Raw genomic sequence first — 19,718 nt, forward strand, 5'->3', positions numbered from 1 at the left:
AATATATTTTACATTAAAGTTCACATCACTAAATGCATTGTGGTCTCTTTAAATTCACCATAAAGTTTACATACCGGAATCTGTTTTGTGATCTCTTTTTATTCACAATAAAGTTTACATAAATAAATCTGTTTTATCTCTTTACATTTAAAATAAAGTTAACATAACTAAATGCATTGTGATCTTTTTAAATTCACAATAAAGTTTACATAAGTAAATCTGTTTTATCTCTTTGCATTTAAAATAAAGTTTATATTACTAAATGTATTATGATCTCTTTATATTCACAATAAAGTTTACATAACTAAATGCATTGTGATCTCATTAAATTCACAATAAAGTTTACATAAGTAAATCTGTTTTATCTATTTACATTTAAAATAAAGTTTACGTAACTAAATGTATTGTGATCTCATTAAATTCACAATAAAGTTTACATAAGTAAATCAGTTTTATCTCTTTACATTTAAAATAAAGTATACATAACTAAATGCATTGTGATCTCATTAAATTCACAATAAAGTTTACATAAGTAAATCTGTTTTATCTATTTACATTTAAAATAAAGTTTACGTAACTAAATGTATTGTGATCTCATTAAATTCACAATAAAGTTTACATAAGTAAATCAGTTTTATCTCTTTACATTTAAAATAAAGTATACATAACTAAATGCATTGTGATCTTATTAAATTCACAATAAAGTTTACATAAGTAAATCTGTTTTATCTCTTTACATTTAAAATAAAGTTTACGTAACTAAATGTATTGTGATCTCATTAAATTCACAATAAAGTTTACATAAGTAAATCTGTTTTATCTCTTTACATTTAAAATAAAGTTTACGTAACTAAATGTATTGTGATCTTTTTATGCATTGTGATCTTTAAAATTCACAATAAAGTTAACATAACTAAATCTGTTTTATATCTTTATATTTAAAATAAAGTTAAGATAACTAAATGCATTGTGATCTCTTAATATTCACAATAAAGTTTATATGACTAAATCTATTGTGATCTCTTTATATTTACAATAAAGTTTACATTACTATATATATTGTGATCTCTTAATATTCACAATAAAGTTTATATAACTATATCTATTGTGATCTCTTAATATTCACAATAAAGTTTATATAACTATATCTATTGTGATATTTTTATTTTCAAAATAAAGTTTACATAACTAAATGCATTGTGATATTAGATTTAGTTATGTAAACTACCCATATTCACAATAAAGTTTATATAACTATATCTATTGTGATCTCTTAATATTCACAATATAGTTTACATAACTAAATCCTTTGAGATATCTTTATATTCACAATAAAGTCCTACATAACTGAAACTACTGTGATCTTTTAAGATCACAATAAAGTTTTACCAAACTAAGTCCATTATGATCTCTTTATATTCACAATAGTGAATTTATCATGTGAAATTGATATTCGTATATGTTTTAATTGTACTTTATAATTTATATATTTTTTGTAAAACTTATGTTTACATTAATTGTCACACATTTAAGATGTAAGATTTTGTAAAATAATTAGTAGATTTAGTACTGTGTGTGATGTCGTAAGCTTATTAACTAAATAAATAAATAAATATTCTAGTCTATGTCAATTATACGAATAAATAGTGCGTAAGTACAAGGTACACATGTCAAAAGTGAAACTTCTTTGTAGATTAATTATTGAGTAATTAAGCTGACCAAATCCCATAATTTAATTTTCCCAGTCTTTCTATATTATTAAATGATACCAAGGCTAATTAAAAACCAGAGCTAAAATTAGTTAAATTAGTTCAATAATATAAGAAATTACTATCATAATTGCTAACTAATGTCCACATTTTGTAAAATAGCCAACTGGGTCTTAGCAAAAGGTCCAAACCAACAAAAAAAAAATGGTAATTTTTTTCCATAATAAAATAATAATGATATTGATATGTATTAAAAACACCATCGGTGTTCAAGTCTCAATCGCTCTCTCCCTCTTTTCTTTGACAAAAACGCTGCAGATTTTCGTGCAGACTTCAGAAAAAATACTTATCGAAAGCACAACAAATACTTGAACTATTACTACTACAACCCTACTTCTTTAGAGTATTATTTTTCATCAACATATTTCAACGCACTCAAAACTTACTTATTATATTAAGCCATCACTTTTATTAGGATACTATCACTTCTGGAGATGAATTAAATGTGAAATTACTTTATCAAATAATTTGACATTACTTTGTCAAATACAACCTCATTGGTAACCGATCAAGATGATACAATAATTTTCTTACATTATTAAATTTCATTACAACATTTAATCAATTCTGTTTTAAGATATTTTATCATCAGACATAATGAAAGTATTTCATATCCATTATTAAGACCAATAACAAAAATAAAATAAAAAAAAACTAACCAAGTATTGATTGGTTTGTAGGGAATACATAATATGTTAAAAGGTCATATGTAATTTTGAATTTCTAAGCACATAGCCACAGTACACAAAAAGAACAACAGCCTTAGCAAGCAAGTTAAATTGTCGACATGACGTGACATCGAAGTTTCAGATTTGTTAATGAAATTGAGACTTATGTCTGTTTGATGCTGTATCAAAAAGCAACCCTTTGTAATATACCCAAAGTGAATTACCGCAAAAGAAATGTCATGAAAGACTAGGCTCTGCAGTATGTTAACATTCAGCAGAGTCTTACTCATTTGAAGTAAATCAAACTTCTTTATCAGCAATGCCAACTTTGAATGCTCCCATTTAACATGGTGCATGTAAAATTGACTACGGGAGGATTACTAATTCCTCCTTAAAACCTAAACTTGCGAATGCTTGGTTCTTATATATTTTAAATCTCTAAGCAGCAAAAAAAATATAATAATATTAATACCTCATAATATACAGTCTTACTGTGTCGTTGTCCTATAGAGTCATCTTACCAGGTCATCTTTTTCATCTTTGCTACCCTTGCTCTCACTTAAAACCAGAAATACCATCAGCTTTCTAATAGTACCCTGATGCGAGGCCCTGTGTAATACAACACCCATGACAGTCCTTCAGTTCTGGTTTTTTATTTTTCCGTTCCCAGTTTGATACTCTGTAAGGCCGTATTACGGGTAATATAATTGTCGCTTAGCTTTATCTTAATTCCTGTACAAGTTTTAAAACCAATCCCTAAAAATTATTTGAAGAATCCCTCAACAAATAAGTATCTATAGTTTCATTCCATTTCCTTATTAACGTTAATCATTAATATATTAACAAATTAACGACTATTCAACAGTAATAGCGCTTTTACTGTTATCATTCTTATTAAATTCATTTCACCATGTCAAAGCGCCAAATGGCGCCAATGTCGGCTGCCATTATCACAATATCGCATTAAGCAATCAACATCAAATTCATAACTATTAATACCTGCGGTATAAACGAAAGGTAGAGGTAAGAAAAAATAGACCGAAGCATTTTATTACTACTTCAATACCTATGAAACTGAAAAACAATCAATGTTAAACTCATCATTTGACACTCAAAACATTTTCGTTTCCTCTTGAGATTCTAGACATCAAATTTGTTCTGAATCTTTCTTTGAAGTAACGCTACATTTGTCCAATCGATTTTAAGAAATATCTTCTATGTTTGGACTAACGATCTACTAATTGTCTCGCCACGGACTTAAATTTGTAGCCTTTTCGTGAGATATATGTAAACTATCATTTAGACCGTACACCGATATTATTTTGCGTCACCTTACTTTGTAGTGGCAACGCCTGCGTAGCCACTCGATCTGCTGCAGCTTCGTGGTAAGTTTAACTTACGACTGCCCTATAGCCTGCACCTACTGCATTGGAAAGCAAGCTGCTTTAGTCTCACCAATGAAACAACCATAAGGTTCGACTTCTATATGCCTCGTCCCTAAAACGACTTCGTAACTCAGGACTAAAACCCTGGATTCTTATTGGGTCTAGTCATACTGGAAACAATCGTTACACAAAAGAAAAACATTGTACATTATTACTCCAGCCATCTTAATCTATAAGGATTGGCGTCGATTCTAAGTAACAAAGACACTCTATAAAATCAAATAATTTTTTTATTAATACATATATTTAAGATAGTTTAGAATACTATTCAACGTAGTAATAAAAAAAAATATTGTTTGTATTGATTATATATATATAAAACATTTAAGCTTTAATTACCAATAAAATATACTTCAAACAATACGTTTCAATTGAATTTTCGTATAACAAAGTCATAATATGATATTAAACTAACCTTCTACGATAAATGGCGAAAATTATTGTAAAATTTATTACTTTTGTAAATACCTTAATATTAAACTAACTGAACTTCTAAAAATGAATAATTATTTTAAAGTATAAATTATATATGTAAAAACCTTATTATAATAACAGTCACTAAATAATTTCTAAAAATGGTATAAAATATATATATTAAAAAAAATTGAAATAATTAGTTCTGTAAAAATATTATAATATTAAACAGACTTGAAACTTCTAAAAATAATAAATTAATTAAATGTAACTTATTATAATATTCAACTTGCCAAATAATTTCAAAAATGGTAAAACATTTATAATAAAGTAGTCTGTAAAAATAAAACTTTATTAAAATATTCAACTCACCAAAGAACCTCTAAAAAAAATGGTAAAATTATTATTATAAAAAATAAATTAGTTCTGTAAGAAACTTATTATAGTATTAAATCGGCTTGGAACTTCTAAAAATAATAAATTAATTAAATGTATCTTATTATAATATTCAAGTTGCCTAATAATTTCAAAAATGGTAAAACATTTATAATAAAGTAGTCTGTAAAAATAAAACTTTATTAAAATATTCAACTCACCAAAGAACCTCTAAAAAAAATGGTAAAATTAAAATAAATTAGTTCTGTAAGAAACTTATTATAATATTAAATCAGCTTGGAACATCTAAAAATAATAAATTAATTAAATGTATCTTATTTTAATATTCAAGTTGCCTAATAATTAAAAAAAAAATGGTAAAACATTTATAATAAAGTAGTCTGTAAAAATAAAACTTTATTAAAATATTCAACTCACCAAATAACCTCTAAAAAAAAAAATTGTTAAAATATGAGACAAAATTAAACTAATTACTTGTGTAATCTGTCGTAAATCTTAATATATAAATTACGTGTCACGTTGTTTGTCCACTATCGACTCCTGACTACCGAACCGATATCAAATATTTTGCACACCGTGTGCAGTTTGATCTAACTTAAAAGATAGGATAGCTTACATTTCAATTTATATTATTTTATTGCAAAATATTTGTTTATTATTGAACAGTCACAATTCTAACAGATGGCGCTGTGTTGAAAGTATCAACGTTTCACATAAGCTACAATTCAACGGCATAACAACCAATAAAGCATGGTGGTCCCCATGACTAGTGTTCTCCTACCGTCTCCCTTGAATAGTTTACTACTATGTAATATAAGAAAAACCTTAGCCACAGCAACGCGCTTGGCCGGTCTGCTAGTATCTTATAATAATGATTCAATTTATTTCAACTAAACCGACGGTAAGTATTATAAAAATATGTAATGTAACAGCTTTAAAATAAATAACGTTATATGTTTTACAGGACAGGTTCGGTGGCCGTCGATGCATAAATCATAGCAAAATCCCGAGTACATACCTCGCCATAATGTCTCCCTACCAGAACGTTTCTTAAGCACGCACTAAACACTCACTATAAAATTCTAATTAGTGGACGTAACTACATATTATCAATTATAATTATCAAAAACTATATATACATCTAACGTAACTCGAGTAAATCTCAACAAAGACTAATAAAAACATATGAGGATCGGCCGAGTAAAAATATTTGGGATCACCCTCATCAAATATTCGAACACTCGTATAGGATTCATTTTCTTCCATTTATGTTAGGTAGGTATGAAGGACTTCAGCTGGGAAGTTTTGATTTTCATCGATATACGATATACGACAAGACAGGGCCGACGGGTTATAGTTGGTAAAAAATTTAGATAACCTAAAACAGCACAGTCCCACACTTCCTACGCAATAGCACAGTCTTCCGTTAGTAAAAATACAAAACTTCATAATCGTAAGCTAGGTTTCATAACAAATGTAACTAATTTACCTTCAAAGGTGTAATAAAAATAATAAAAAAAAAGAGTACCTACATCTTTAGGTTACAAAATGTAGAAAGGAAAAAAAAATCGCATACCTCGTGGGCGTTAATCCTTTACACCAAGGATATGATATACCATATCAGTTTACCTCGATGGCATCCCGCTCTTCTGATTTGTTAGGGCTAGTTGATCTGGTTCTTAGGGTAGGAAATTAAACACTCCAATGATGACTTGATTTACTATATTTCACACACTGACCCTACGTAAAATGTATAAACACCATTTTGAACAAAGGAATTGCCTGTGCGCATGTGCTACAAGCTGTTTTATCCTTTAGTCCCCACTCTGACTCGACCTTCCCACTTCGGGCAGTTATTCGAGTCAATTCGTAACAATTCGTAAATAACCGAACGAGTCAAATGAGTAATTATTGCACATGCGCACTTGTAGCAAAAGAATATGTTTCATAAATTATTTAGAATATTATTAAATAAATAATAAAAGCTAACAATTGATATTTTATGAAAAAATTTCTTTTAATATAAAAATAAGACCTGGAAACTAGAAACCTCTCAAACATTTTTGGTCAATCAAGGGTTACTTTGGTTAATAACAAACATAATGCAACGGTGGCGCATGGAAACTTAAAATATATTTCATAAATAATTTAAGATAAGATCAAAGAAAGAAGAAAGAAGTCAAATCACATCAAATAATTATTACATAATCGCTTCTAGCTTCTTAATCGTTAAAAATATATTTCGATTCAAAAAATAAGCGTATAAGACAGTTAGATTACTAATTTATAGCCGTAACGCACTCATGCAATAAATAGCAAGTAATTATTATTTTTATGCACAGTTCAGGCTAAATTTAGGTACGTTATGTTATTAAATTATTAGTATAACAAATGTTGTGTTAGATTTCGTTAATTTAGTAATGAAATAAACCATGATGTTTCATGATTTTATCTACATTATCGTAGTTAAAATGCGGTTGCACTAAAAATTATAGCATTTATACTTAATATAATAATATTATATTCAGAAACGAGACTTAGCGCTAAGTGGGACTTCCGTATGTCAAAAACTTAAACTTGTCTTATTTTGTTAAGATTTTGACAAAGGGAAGTCATTGTTCTCGTTTCTGTATCTCACCCTTAGAGTCGGGCCGCAAATATGCGATTTGTGTTCTGGAATTGGTTTTTGAGTAGGTACGTATGTTATTAAGTTATGAAGGTGGCGCTGAGTACTAAAGTATACTGCAATTCCTTTTAAATCATTACTTGAGTCTTAAATTAGCATAAATTAACTGAATTATCTGGGAAAGAAACAGGACGTCATCAAACGTCGTGTGTTTTTTTTTTTGTTTCTGTGAATGCTTATATTTTTATTAAAAATAATGTCTTAATAAACTATAAATAACAGCGAATGGCGGTTACTTAAAAAACTTCTAATAATAACATGGGTTTTGTTTTGGCTTTAGTTAATCTGAGTGAAATAAGAAATTACAAAATGTTAGACGTGTCGCCTACTCTCAATATATGTACATATATATAAATGTACAGAAAAACGCATTAAAATATCTGTAGGCCACTAAGTCAACGCAGAAGGATAAATTTTTGTAATAATCTTACCGTTTTAATCCAACTTTTTAAAATATTTCTTATTTATATTTAGTTAGGGTTTGCACCTAATGCCTGACGACGGTTCAAAGCGGCATTGCTAAAAAATATTGTTAGGCGCCAAAAATAATCTACTTTTTGATAACGATTTAAAGCATCTTACCTACACCGAGTCTTTTTTGACCATGCACCATTACATTGAAATAAATTTCACTTATGTAGTTGAACAAAGTTAAGTTCATATTGATATTGCTATATCAAAATTAACTTATAACTACTTAAATTGTAATAATATTTTGACATTAGAAGAGTTAAAAAAGGTGTATAAAACAATTTATTTAATTTAAATAAACAAATACTGGTAAACAAAACTTTACAATGAGACGACTTCCCCTAATAAATCTCCCGAAGCAGGCATTTTACTTTTTAACGTTAGCAAACCGCATTTTTATTCAAAACAGCCACTTAGTAAATAAAATATGTCTGTATCTAAAACAATAAACAAGGATGCGCTCTTTTTCCCTCGAATTTCCTTCTTTTTGTGTTTTTCTTTTTGTACAGGACCGCAGTTACCGTTGGGTACACCCCCGGCTATTTTATTAGGAACATTTTCTTTTATAAAATAATCTAAATGCTGTTTTAAATTACCCTTTCCGGTTTTTCCATGACAATGTTTATGAGTGTGACGATACTTTCAAAGTTTGATACATTAGTCATCAAATGATTTGGAAGAAATTGTTACAATTTCCTTATATGAAATATTTGATATTATCTTACTGAACAATAGTTCAGTGTGCTGATGTGGAAAAAAAAACATGTTTTTTTAATTTAATTTCATATTTTGACATTAATTTTCAGATTACATAATATATTATTCGAAATAAATAAAGTATTAGATTGTTATATTGTAATTCTGTGTAGTTGCTGAAACCCGATATTAAGGTATTTGTTTAGGTTAGAAAGCCTTGTTTGTCCTATATTGAAATGAGTTTTTTTTTCAGTTAGTTCTTTGCTTAATATGAATAGTTTTAATATGATTAACTCTACTAATTACTCTCTATGAAGTTTAATCAGACACTTTACTTTATACGGCTCTACGTAGACGAAGCCTAATTCATTTTTAAACCAGTATTTGTTTCTTTTGTTTTTTGAACCATTGTCATGACCGTTTTCCGGACCCTTATTAAAGTTATGCGTTCATATGAATGATTCATTTGGTGTTAACAAGTGTTATTGTTTGATTCTATCTAACATAACGAATACGTAAGTCAGATGTAACTATTTGAAAAATGTAATAAATGCGATGTCAAACGTATAAACTTTACTCTGACTACTTAGAGAAACCTCTGTTTTATCTATAGATATTTTATTTATTTTTTATATATTTATGATAAATATATTGTTATTGTAACGATTGCTTGAGTATTAAGCAATATGTGTGTGAAAATCATATGCGAAACTTTTGCAAGTTTCATTTCAAATGCTTGCTATAGGTACCTATTATTATTGAATATCTAGGAACCACAGTCTACCTATTAAGTTGATGAGTATGTGCCCATAATATGTATATAGTAGTAACTTTTGGTACTATTGAACTTTCGTATCATATACATTTCCAATAGTTACGACACGAAATGGTTTCTTTTCTCTTATGAAAATATTTGTGCTGAACGGTTTTCGTAAAACACAAATTCCAATCTAAGTTTCACTCAAAGCATTTCTTCAATCGGTAATGAGTTTTTTTCATGAAATAATTCATATGAAATGCTTAAAAAATTTATCCGCCCATATAGCGTAGGCGGTTCGTAACCACGCCCAAACCGCGCCCACCAGTCCAGTTCTCTATTCCAGCTGTTATATAATTTTCCCAGGGTGGCTCGTTGGGAAGCTTGCCAGATTATTAAAACCGTGCAAAAACAAAATGGCGGAATCTGAGTGCCATTTCAGCAAACGGAATTGCTTTTACGACAAGTCGCAATTCTATGTACTGGGATACTTTTTAAATACCTCGTATAAAAGTTACTAAGGAAAACAAAAAGCTTTTGATCTGATGGTTCAAACTACCAATACCAGTTATAGGGAGCATGAGACAGACACATTTCTGCGTTTCTCTCAGTCATGTAAGGCAAATAGGTGCTTAGCCTTTTGAACCTATCAACAGGAAATAATATTGAAACTGACAAACAAATCGCAATTAACACTTACAATAAACATTATACGGGAACCGAAAACATTGTGACTATTCATGTACATGTCTAAAAATTATGAGATATGGCACAACTGGATGCATAATTCAAGAACTATATTAGATATTGGCTGGTACTTTGGCAAATTCGTAAAATTTTTTGTCAAATTGGCAAATTGACAAATAATAATAATATTTTTTTAATAACTTTATTCATATAGGTAACCAAGTACACTCATGAACGTCAACAGAAAAGATGTTAAATTAATTCTAAATTTACATTTACTACCAGTTCGTAAGTCTAGGGCCTAGATTGGACTAGAAGAACTGGCAAGAAACTCTCGGCCACTCTTTTTAATCACTAAGTTTTGAGTCATACAAATTGTTTGAACTGGAGCAAATCGGACCCAAGAATTAGGATTCAAATATTCGCCAAATTTATAAAAAGCTTTATGGATTAATTTACGTTTTACGAGAGCTTTGAATTTATTTAGTGATAATTCTCTGATTTTGCTGTCTAATTTGTTGTAAAAACGAATACAATTTCCATATAAGGAGTGGTCTATCTTCTGGAGCCCAGTTGGTCGTATCGAAATTAAAAACGTTTTTCTTATAAACACTTGTATTCAACTCAATGCCTTGTGATGGGCCCTCAAAAGCCTCTTGGAGCACTAATATCTTCACTAAGAGCCCCGACAACGCTTTTCATCCCTTTATTGAGTCTGTTATTTTTTACTACAATGCTCACACTAGGTGAGTTTCCATTTCTAACATTTTAGTTACTGTTACTGTGGTGTGGTACTAACAATTTAGTTACGTTAAAATTAAATACATTCACTAAGAATTAAAATTTTATAATACAGGAGTGGTAGCAAAATTTATTCCTCAAAAATATCGTTTTTCTTAATAATAGCTATCTTAAAGCAATGTGGCGAATTGATGGTAGACTGAATAGCCGTATTCTGTCTACCATCAATACATTGATAGTGGTAGTGTTGTCTTTCGCTTTCTATATATCTGGTGTCATTACTGAGTGAGACAAAATTACTCCGTTAAAATATTTTTATATACGATAGATAAATAATCTTTATCTTATATAAAATTTTGAAAAAAAGGGTTCAAAATTACATCTTGAAACAAATATCCAACTGTCCGTGGTTTATAAAAACATCGGAGATTCATGAGCACCTCAAAATCAGGACTGTCAAAGAGGAGATCAAGACCTGGAGTATGAAATACAGAAAAAGGCTAGAAATGCATCCTAATAAGCTTGCCACGCAACTAACCATACCGGACCTAATATATAGGCTTAAAAAGCGACAAATCCTAAGTCTTGATAGACACGGTTGAAAGAGAGGAGCAGTCTCGATGGAGATTTTGCTTTGAACGCCTAACAGCTAACAACACATCTGCTCATAGTCTAGCTGACTGATTGCAAGATAAAGACTTATAAAAAAATCTTATTTGAAATAATTTTTTGATAACCTTTAAGTGTTTTTGTTCTAAACGATAATATATGTATTTCACTAAGTATTTGTAATGTATCAATAGTATTTTAAGTAATTTCTAATAAAGAACTATTCCATTTAGTAATACCTACATGTTTTTCTCAAAAAAATATAATTTTGAAGCGCGGGCTGAATGTGCGGTATGTTTCATTTTCCGTATTTTAGCTAAAACTTCTTTTTATAGTACACTACAACATAATATTACCATTAGAATTTGATTCATCAACTTTTTTTCCTAACTAGAGTGACCCACCCTAATAAAGAATAATGGTAATAAAGACTAGCATAGTTCGATTCGCAAATAAATTGAAAATTCCTCCGTGTGTCGCGATCTCAAGCTAACCTCCCACACCCCAGTGTCCCTGACAGATATTCAAATGAGGATCATCTGTTACTTTACGCTTTTTACTGACGCCATCTTGCGACCGTCCCTCGCTAAATAATATCCCTCAACTCCTCTTTACTATTGTTTTAAACTACTTAGTTGAAGTATGGTTTAGTTTTTGTTAATACACAGGGTTCTAGAGTTTGGTAGATATTTTATTTATTGTTGAAGATGACCCGATGTACTTCATAGCACCTACTTATTTTATTTATGTTAAAACCAAATACACAATTTTTAAAACAGACTAAAAAGATAGATCTGAAGCCATCTATAAATATACAAAAACGAAGTTCCAATTTTTTATTTATTAAAAGACCAACGACATCACATATTTCCCAGCTAGGAGCAGTTTTTATTGAAAAATTTAATTGTCGTTTTTAGTATTTGACTTTACTTCAACTTTCCCTGAATTTCAAAAAATATTTCCAGATCATAAATAGCCCAGCCATTATCGAGTTTTAGCAAGCAAAAAAACAGCAATTCATTTTTATATCAAATTTAAATAGTTCAATTAGTAAATAATGATATTATAAGTTTTTCTTAAGTAGTATATAGGTATATTTAAGACCTTGCATAGCAGCCCCTGTGGGCTTCATTCTTTAAATAAGTACATACAGGTTACAAAATATAAAATATACATATATTATATTCACATACTAATATATTGTTTGAAATTAGAATTATGTACTTATTGATAAAACGGATTTGGACTTGATAGATGGACGTATATAGACTTAATATTGTACAAAATTCTGATGACAAATTTGTATTCAAAACTTTAAGATGTTTACTTTGATACTTATTTTAATTTGAATCTTTGAAATATAAAGCTCTCTCAAAACTGCTGAAAACTGAAAACTTGTGAAGACTTTGATTAAAATGTAAATATTTCTGTGACGCAACCGATAAAAATAATACATTAACATAGAGACAAGTTGCGACGTCTACAAATACGTTTACAAGCTCGTCATAAATTGAAATGAGATGGTGAATTAAAAAATAAATCAAAAGAGGATTTTTCTCGACACGTCCTCCGCGCTCAAATTGGAAAAATGTACCGCGCCGCTGACGTGTGCGTGTCTCCATTGTCAGTAGGTGACATAATTGGACCAGACGACATACTGATTAAATAAAGGTGGTGCTGAAATCCTTTTCTTTGGCCTCTGTATCTGTTTCATGTAGCTGATCACTCGGCCTGATAAACGTTGATTCGGTGGGTGTATGTATGTATAACCTTACTATGAGTTATTACTCCATTTTTTATTTTATTTTTTTTATTTATTTGATGCACAAAACACATTATAATCTTTACAAAAATAAACTTAAAACTAACTGTTATGAACAGGATTCTAATGTAAAACCATGTGCACACTGCAAAATTAATGTTACAATAATAAAAGGCTCATAACTATCAAAGGTAACATAGTAAAAAAAAAATAATAAGTTCCTCGACACCAATTTAACGTTAACGTTAACCAGGACCACAAGGGTCAGCACTTAACCTACGATGGAGGATGTCTTTAATGACACTAATTAATTTATTAATATTGTGACAGAATATGTCCACAAGTAAGTGGTTGCTCTTTGCCATCTCGTTATATTGACGAGCCATCCTGGTCAAAGGGTTGTAAAACGAGATGTTATTTTTATAAATTTGTAGGGAAAATAAATTGACTTCATTAGATCTACGGGCACTAAATTTAATGTTAAGGCTTATGTGAGCTAGTAGTTCGGGAGAGTCTATAATGGAGTGGGTGATTTTGTAAAGGTAAACTAAGTCGAAGACTATGCGTCTGGATTCTAATGGTTGAACTTTAAATTTCAGGAGTCTATCGCAATAATTTAAGTTAGACCGGCCAGGTTTTATACGATAACATAAAATTCTGAGAAATTTCCTCTGAATTCGTTCAATATCGTCAATGTGCACCTTATAATTCGGCGACCATATAGGACTACCGTATTCTAATATACTTCTTACGAGGCTGAAGTATAAGTACAAGGTGCTACGAGGATTTTTAAAACCTTTTGTGGATCTAAGAATAAAACCCAGTAGATGGTTTGCTTTAGACGTGATGTGACTATAGTGAGCACGGAATGAAAGCTTGTCATCGAACAGGATACCTAGGTCTTTTGCAACATCTGATCTGTTAACTAATTGACCATCTATGTCGTAATTCCATACGATTTTGTTTCGTTTATTAGTAAACGATATGACAAAACACTTGTCTATATTTAAATACATGTAGTTAGTCTTGCACCATTGTGATATGGTATTGATATCACGCTGTAATGTTAAGCAGTCATCTAAATTAGTAATAGAAGGAAATATTTTTAAGTCATCTGCATATAAGAGACAATTGCAGGACAGTTGTTGAATAAGGTCATTAATAAAAACTACGAAGAATAATGGCCCTAAGTGGGAACCCTGAGGTACTCCTGATGTAACTGCGATAGGTGCAGAGATGAAGCCCTTTAACGCAACCAACTGAGTTCTAGAGTCTAGGTATGAGCAGATCCATCTATATAAACTGCCGTGGATACCATGTGACGCTAACTTATGACAGAGCAGATGGTGATTTACCTTGTCAAAAGCCTTAGAGAAGTCAGTGTAAACAGAGTCAACTTGGCCACCTGTGGCAAACACTTGACAGAGATAGTTTTTGTATTCCAGAAGGTTAGTGACCGTAGACCTGTTTCTAACAAAACCATGTTGCTTGTCTGAAAGAACAGGCTTAAAATGACTGTACAGATGAGTATACATCACTGACTCAAATAAATTAGCAGCGCAAGATAAAATACTTATCGGTCTATAGTTTTTACAATTTGACTTATCACCACTTTTATAAATAGGTATTATGTGGGCAGTTTTCCAGCGCTTAAGAAACACACCACTAGTTAACGATTTATTAAAGAGAACACATAATGGAATGGACAACTCCTTTCCGCAACTTTTTATGAAAATAGGAGGCAGAAGGTCAGGACCTGCCCCTTTATTAATATCCAAACTATCTATTTTACGTTTGATATCTGTTACCGTAATAGAAAAGCCAGATAATATATTAAAATACGTGTTATTTACAGCACCAGATTGGTCAGTGTATATAGTTTTATTAGTTTTATCGTCAAAAACTGAACCAAAGTATCGCGAAAAAAGGTCACATATCCCCTGACCGTCTGACTCTGAAGTATTTTCAAGTGTCATGGTGTGAGGCACTGAAATATGGCCTTTACGATTATTCACAAATCTCCAAAATGATTTTATGTCCTTGACCAGCGAGTCCTCGATGGATGCGATATACTTGTCGTAACAAATCTTGGTAAGAAATTTCCATATGTGTTCATATAAGCTAAAAGAGAAGTTCATGAACATTTGCAAAGAATAAGCTTAAGATTCGTTACGGACATGAGATAATACCAAAGCGTCGGTTCTATAAATTACTTATGAGGATGTTTTTTTTACATTAATGTTCCATCGAAAGGACCTGCATGTGAAATATCATGAAAGAGGCGGAAATTAAAGCTGAGACAGACAACTTTTATGATACAGTCGATTAATCGTTAAACTATAATTTGACATGCGCGAAACAAAACATTATACTGCACAGTGAAGTTTTAGCAAGTTAGTCAAATAAAAAATAAATAAAATAGTAAGTTATTATTTCTATATTTATATTTAATTCCAACACACAGACATACAGTATTTATAATGTTCTAAGCATACATAGTAATAATAACAATAAATTGATAAATAGCAAAATTAATACAAATTTAAAATGTTTGGTCCCTGTGGCAGTGTAGCTTTAATGCTGTCATTTCCTCGCTGTATTGCGATACTTATTCGTTGAGCCAGGAAAGTACCAGCTTTGGGGTCACCGGTACTATCTACTGAACCCCACGGACCAAGAGTCTCTACTCCAAAGGGAACAAAACTAAAGTTCGAGGAAAGACTACTTGAGCCGGTTATTATTTTCTGCCTGTATTTTTATTATTTTATAGTTTGGTAATTATTATGAGTCCCTAAAGAGTTGCAGTAAATATTGGTCCGGTTTCTCGTGTGTAGATGGAACCGCGCTCGTGCAAAGATAATAAGAATGTTCTGGGTACATAATATTAAGCGGCGCACGCTGTTATACAAAGCTCATTTAAATAAACATGATGAAATTGAAAGAATTACGGGTCTACTTTTTATTGCTTTTACGAAATAATAAGCACACACAAAATATTTATCTTTGCGATGTTTTTGGTGGGTAAATAGAACGATAATGAATGATAAATAAGGCTATAAATAAAATTTAGTTTATTAAATTACAATTTAATCATTGTTCTATACAGCGACGTGAATTATGACAAACTGTCTTGAAAAGTTTTTGAGAAAAAGGATTCACATTTTGGTTTAAGTATCGAATCTGAATCTTACCGGTAGATATAAAAAGATAATGTGGACAAATTACATCCATGATAAGTCACATTTGATGTGTATCGCAAATTTATAAAAATACTGATTATGAATATTAATAAAAAATTGGTTATTTTTCGTGCATTGTTTTACATTTTGATGCGATATTAGTTTGACGTTATTATCAGCAAACTATTATATTAATTATATTGAATTAATTGTGTTACAAAATAGCAACATACATATCGATATATTTATTTATAAGTTACTGTACATATATCTAACTTAACAGTTAATTACCAATGAGATAATTTATCTTAAATCTTAATACACTACATCTTTAAAAAGAACACTAAAGTAAAAGTGAGGCAAAGCACTATCAATACTAAATAATTATTTAATACATAACTCAACAATAGGTATATAAATAAAATAACCTGTGTCATGGGCAGCTAGTATCTTCCTTTTGACATGTTAACGGTACTTGACAATAATTTGATAAATTGAAAAAACTTGCATTTTATAATCAAACTATTGTTGTACAAAAATAATATTTCGTCTCAGCACAGGACACGTTGAGATGTTGTTTAATATTGTTAGTGAATGTATAAAGCTTAGAAACGTTAGTTTATTTTTTTATTTTTGAACCTCTGCAATCAGCCTTTTGGCTTTTATCAGATTTTAAGATATGATTTTGAGGCAATCAGGGAGTGCAAAACCAATAATTTGTTTTCCCTCCGTAACTCGCAAACTATTAAACTTGTAAAATTTAGTTTATAAGAAAGTGGTTTAAGATGAAAGGGCCTCAAAATGAGAAAAAGCGTTGTACGAAGAAAATGCGTTTTTGGAGTAGAAGATATGTATGTAGGTTTGCGTTGTGTATTTTGTGGATGTAGTTGTGATATAAAGTAAAGTGTAGTGTCACTAAGCCGTTGGTATAAAAACCGTGTAAATTTATTCTGAATACGCTCCAACATGCTACAATACTCATACGAAGCCCAGACGAATGTATTAAAGTCGAGCATGCTTTTGATCAACGCATTATACAGGCTTGAAAAAGCTTTGATGTTTGTCAACGTTGTTGCTCTTCGAAGGACAAATCTACATATTACATATTATTATGATGGTTGCTTAATATACCTAAATTAGATTTATTTTAACGTGTCGGTGTCCAGATAAAACAAAAAGAACAATTCCTATATATAACCTTCCTTCCTATACCAACGATATCCACAATCGGAACAAGTCATGGAGGCACTTGACATACTTCGCAAGTCACGCCCACTCAGCCCCGCCTACACCCGACCACGCCTACCTTATCTCCAAGCTTTTTATGCGAAAGCTTTATTACTTGGAACCAGTATAAAGTTAAAGATAGCGATTTATCTTTCGTATTTCATCTTGTCTAATTGCTTCTACGTGTCTTAAGTTTAAATGACTAGTAATTTAGACATAGAGAAGTAATTAAGCATATCTAAATTATGACACAAATAAGCAGCCTTTAAGTTCTGCGAAATTAAGTTATTAAGCTTTACTTAATTTCTATAATTTATTGCAGATTTTACCGAAACAATTTATAAATATTACGTATTGAGTGCAATAATCTTTTTAATTGCAGTTTAGGATTGCACATTAGCACCATCAAAAAATATATTTATACATGTTATTAAATATATTATTCAATAAACTTCTCTTCATTTTAATAATAAGAACAATTTAATCACTAAAAGGTTTCAGGCCTACCTAAGAGGTAGAAAATTATACACATTTATAAAAATTAAGAATGAAATAACCAAGAAATTCCGGTAAAAAGAAAAATAAATAAGCGATGAGGCAATATCGCCAGCAAATTGATCCCAAAGCGTTGTGGATCAACTATCGTCCCCAAAGAATACAAAGATACACGATAGACCCCTCGGTTCGCGCTCAAAGTGGGAGATATCAAAAAATACATCCGGCTGGCCTTTCAGCGCTTTATTAAGAATAAATTTACGGCTGGGTGTGTGGTCTGATTTAAAAAATATATAGTTTTTTTACCTTTAAATGAGCCTATATGCATTAAAACATTATACATACATATATGCTTTTTATACAAGAACAACTTTTTAAAAAATTGTGTTGATTGTCAGTAAATGTAAAATTAGAAGCATTTAATATGTATTTCTTTATTGACTTCATAAGTGTACATTATGCTACCTAAATTAATAAATGGTTTTGAATTTAAAAACTGACCTTTTTTTTGTTAAATATGGAAATACAATAATTGATAATACTATAATATCTGTTTTGGCTTTGTATATTGTCTAAGTGTTTTGTTTTACAAAATGTATGTTAGCTGTAAGATTACTAATAAATTTTTAAATAAATTTTAAAAAATAGTTTCTTTCTTTTGCATAGTTAGGATCTATTTCTAAACTGAAATAATTTTTGAATACTTTATATGGCATATACAGTGTTGTAAAAACTGATGTTCGCATAAGAAACAATCAAACAGTATATTATCATCATCATTGTTCATTGGTTTTCCAAATAGGTTATTTAATGGAATTAAATGTGTCGGGGTTATTGGGTTCGATTGCCGGTTGATTATATGTTGATGATACATTGAATCATCATGAGATGATGATTGATTAAATCTATTCTCACAAATGGGGTACAATTCAATTTTTACTATAATGAGTTCAAACGTATAAATTGTATAAAAACATTATCTCGCTCTCGCTTATGCCCTGAGCAAGTATCAGACGAGGCGTCTATCTTCAGGCTAATGCATTTATGCAGCAGCCACGATCGATACTACGCGTAATTTCGCACGATGTTCACAAAGATTTCCTTTCATCTTTTTATGCTTCAAAACTATGTGTCTACTATCTTTTCTGTTTTGCCATTTTATTTTCTATTCATATATTACGAGGGGCGAACGGTACCTTTGTTACTCAATTCAGACAGGATTCTCAGACAGAAATATCTACAAAAATCACCTCGATTCCTTCCTGTCCATATATTGTTATCTCGTTTAATCGGGACATCCTAAAGTCATGAAGTTTTTGTCGTACGTAATATAGAGCCTAACATAAGCTATCTAAAACATCCTTTATCTTATTTAAAATTAAGATTATTCGGTATTAATGACGTTACCCAAAAAAACAGAAGAATTAGTGACATAACCAAAGTCTGTGTTTTATATTTCTTCATAATATGCTAGAGTAAATTTGTCAGCCTTCTGTGCCTGACACATGTCGTTCATTTATGGTTGTAAGACAACACGCTTTCTTCGTGTTATCCTTTATCGTACGAGTTAATTATGCACCTAGAAATAGTCAGAGAAACTAGTAGTTTCTGACCAACTAAATATTTGTTTTGGCATTAATAATTTAAAACTAATTATTTTCATATGAGATATAATGCTGTTTTTTAAAAGATACACTAAAATATAATTTCTTCCTT

The 19,718-nt window shown here is 30.2% G+C and overlaps 2 long non-coding RNA genes across 2 annotated transcripts in view; one reads left to right on the plus strand and one right to left on the minus strand.

Moving 5' to 3' along the window:
- Nucleotides 1-19,718, plus strand: part of LOC125056409 — a 67,696-nt gene that overhangs the window by 34,988 nt on the left and 12,990 nt on the right. The gene's annotated exons all lie outside the window — the stretch shown is intronic.
- LOC125056408 lies at nt 1,302-6,449 on the minus strand. The gene is made up of 2 exons (XR_007118054.1): nt 6,269-6,449; nt 1,302-3,046 (listed from the first exon to the last, which is right to left on the minus strand). It is a non-coding gene; the product is annotated as an uncharacterized LOC125056408 (long non-coding RNA).

The sequence above is a fragment of the Pieris napi genome, chromosome 15 (assembly GCF_905475465.1).
Source record: "Pieris napi chromosome 15, ilPieNapi1.2, whole genome shotgun sequence".
NCBI classification, from domain to species: Eukaryota; Metazoa; Arthropoda; class Insecta; order Lepidoptera; family Pieridae; genus Pieris; species Pieris napi.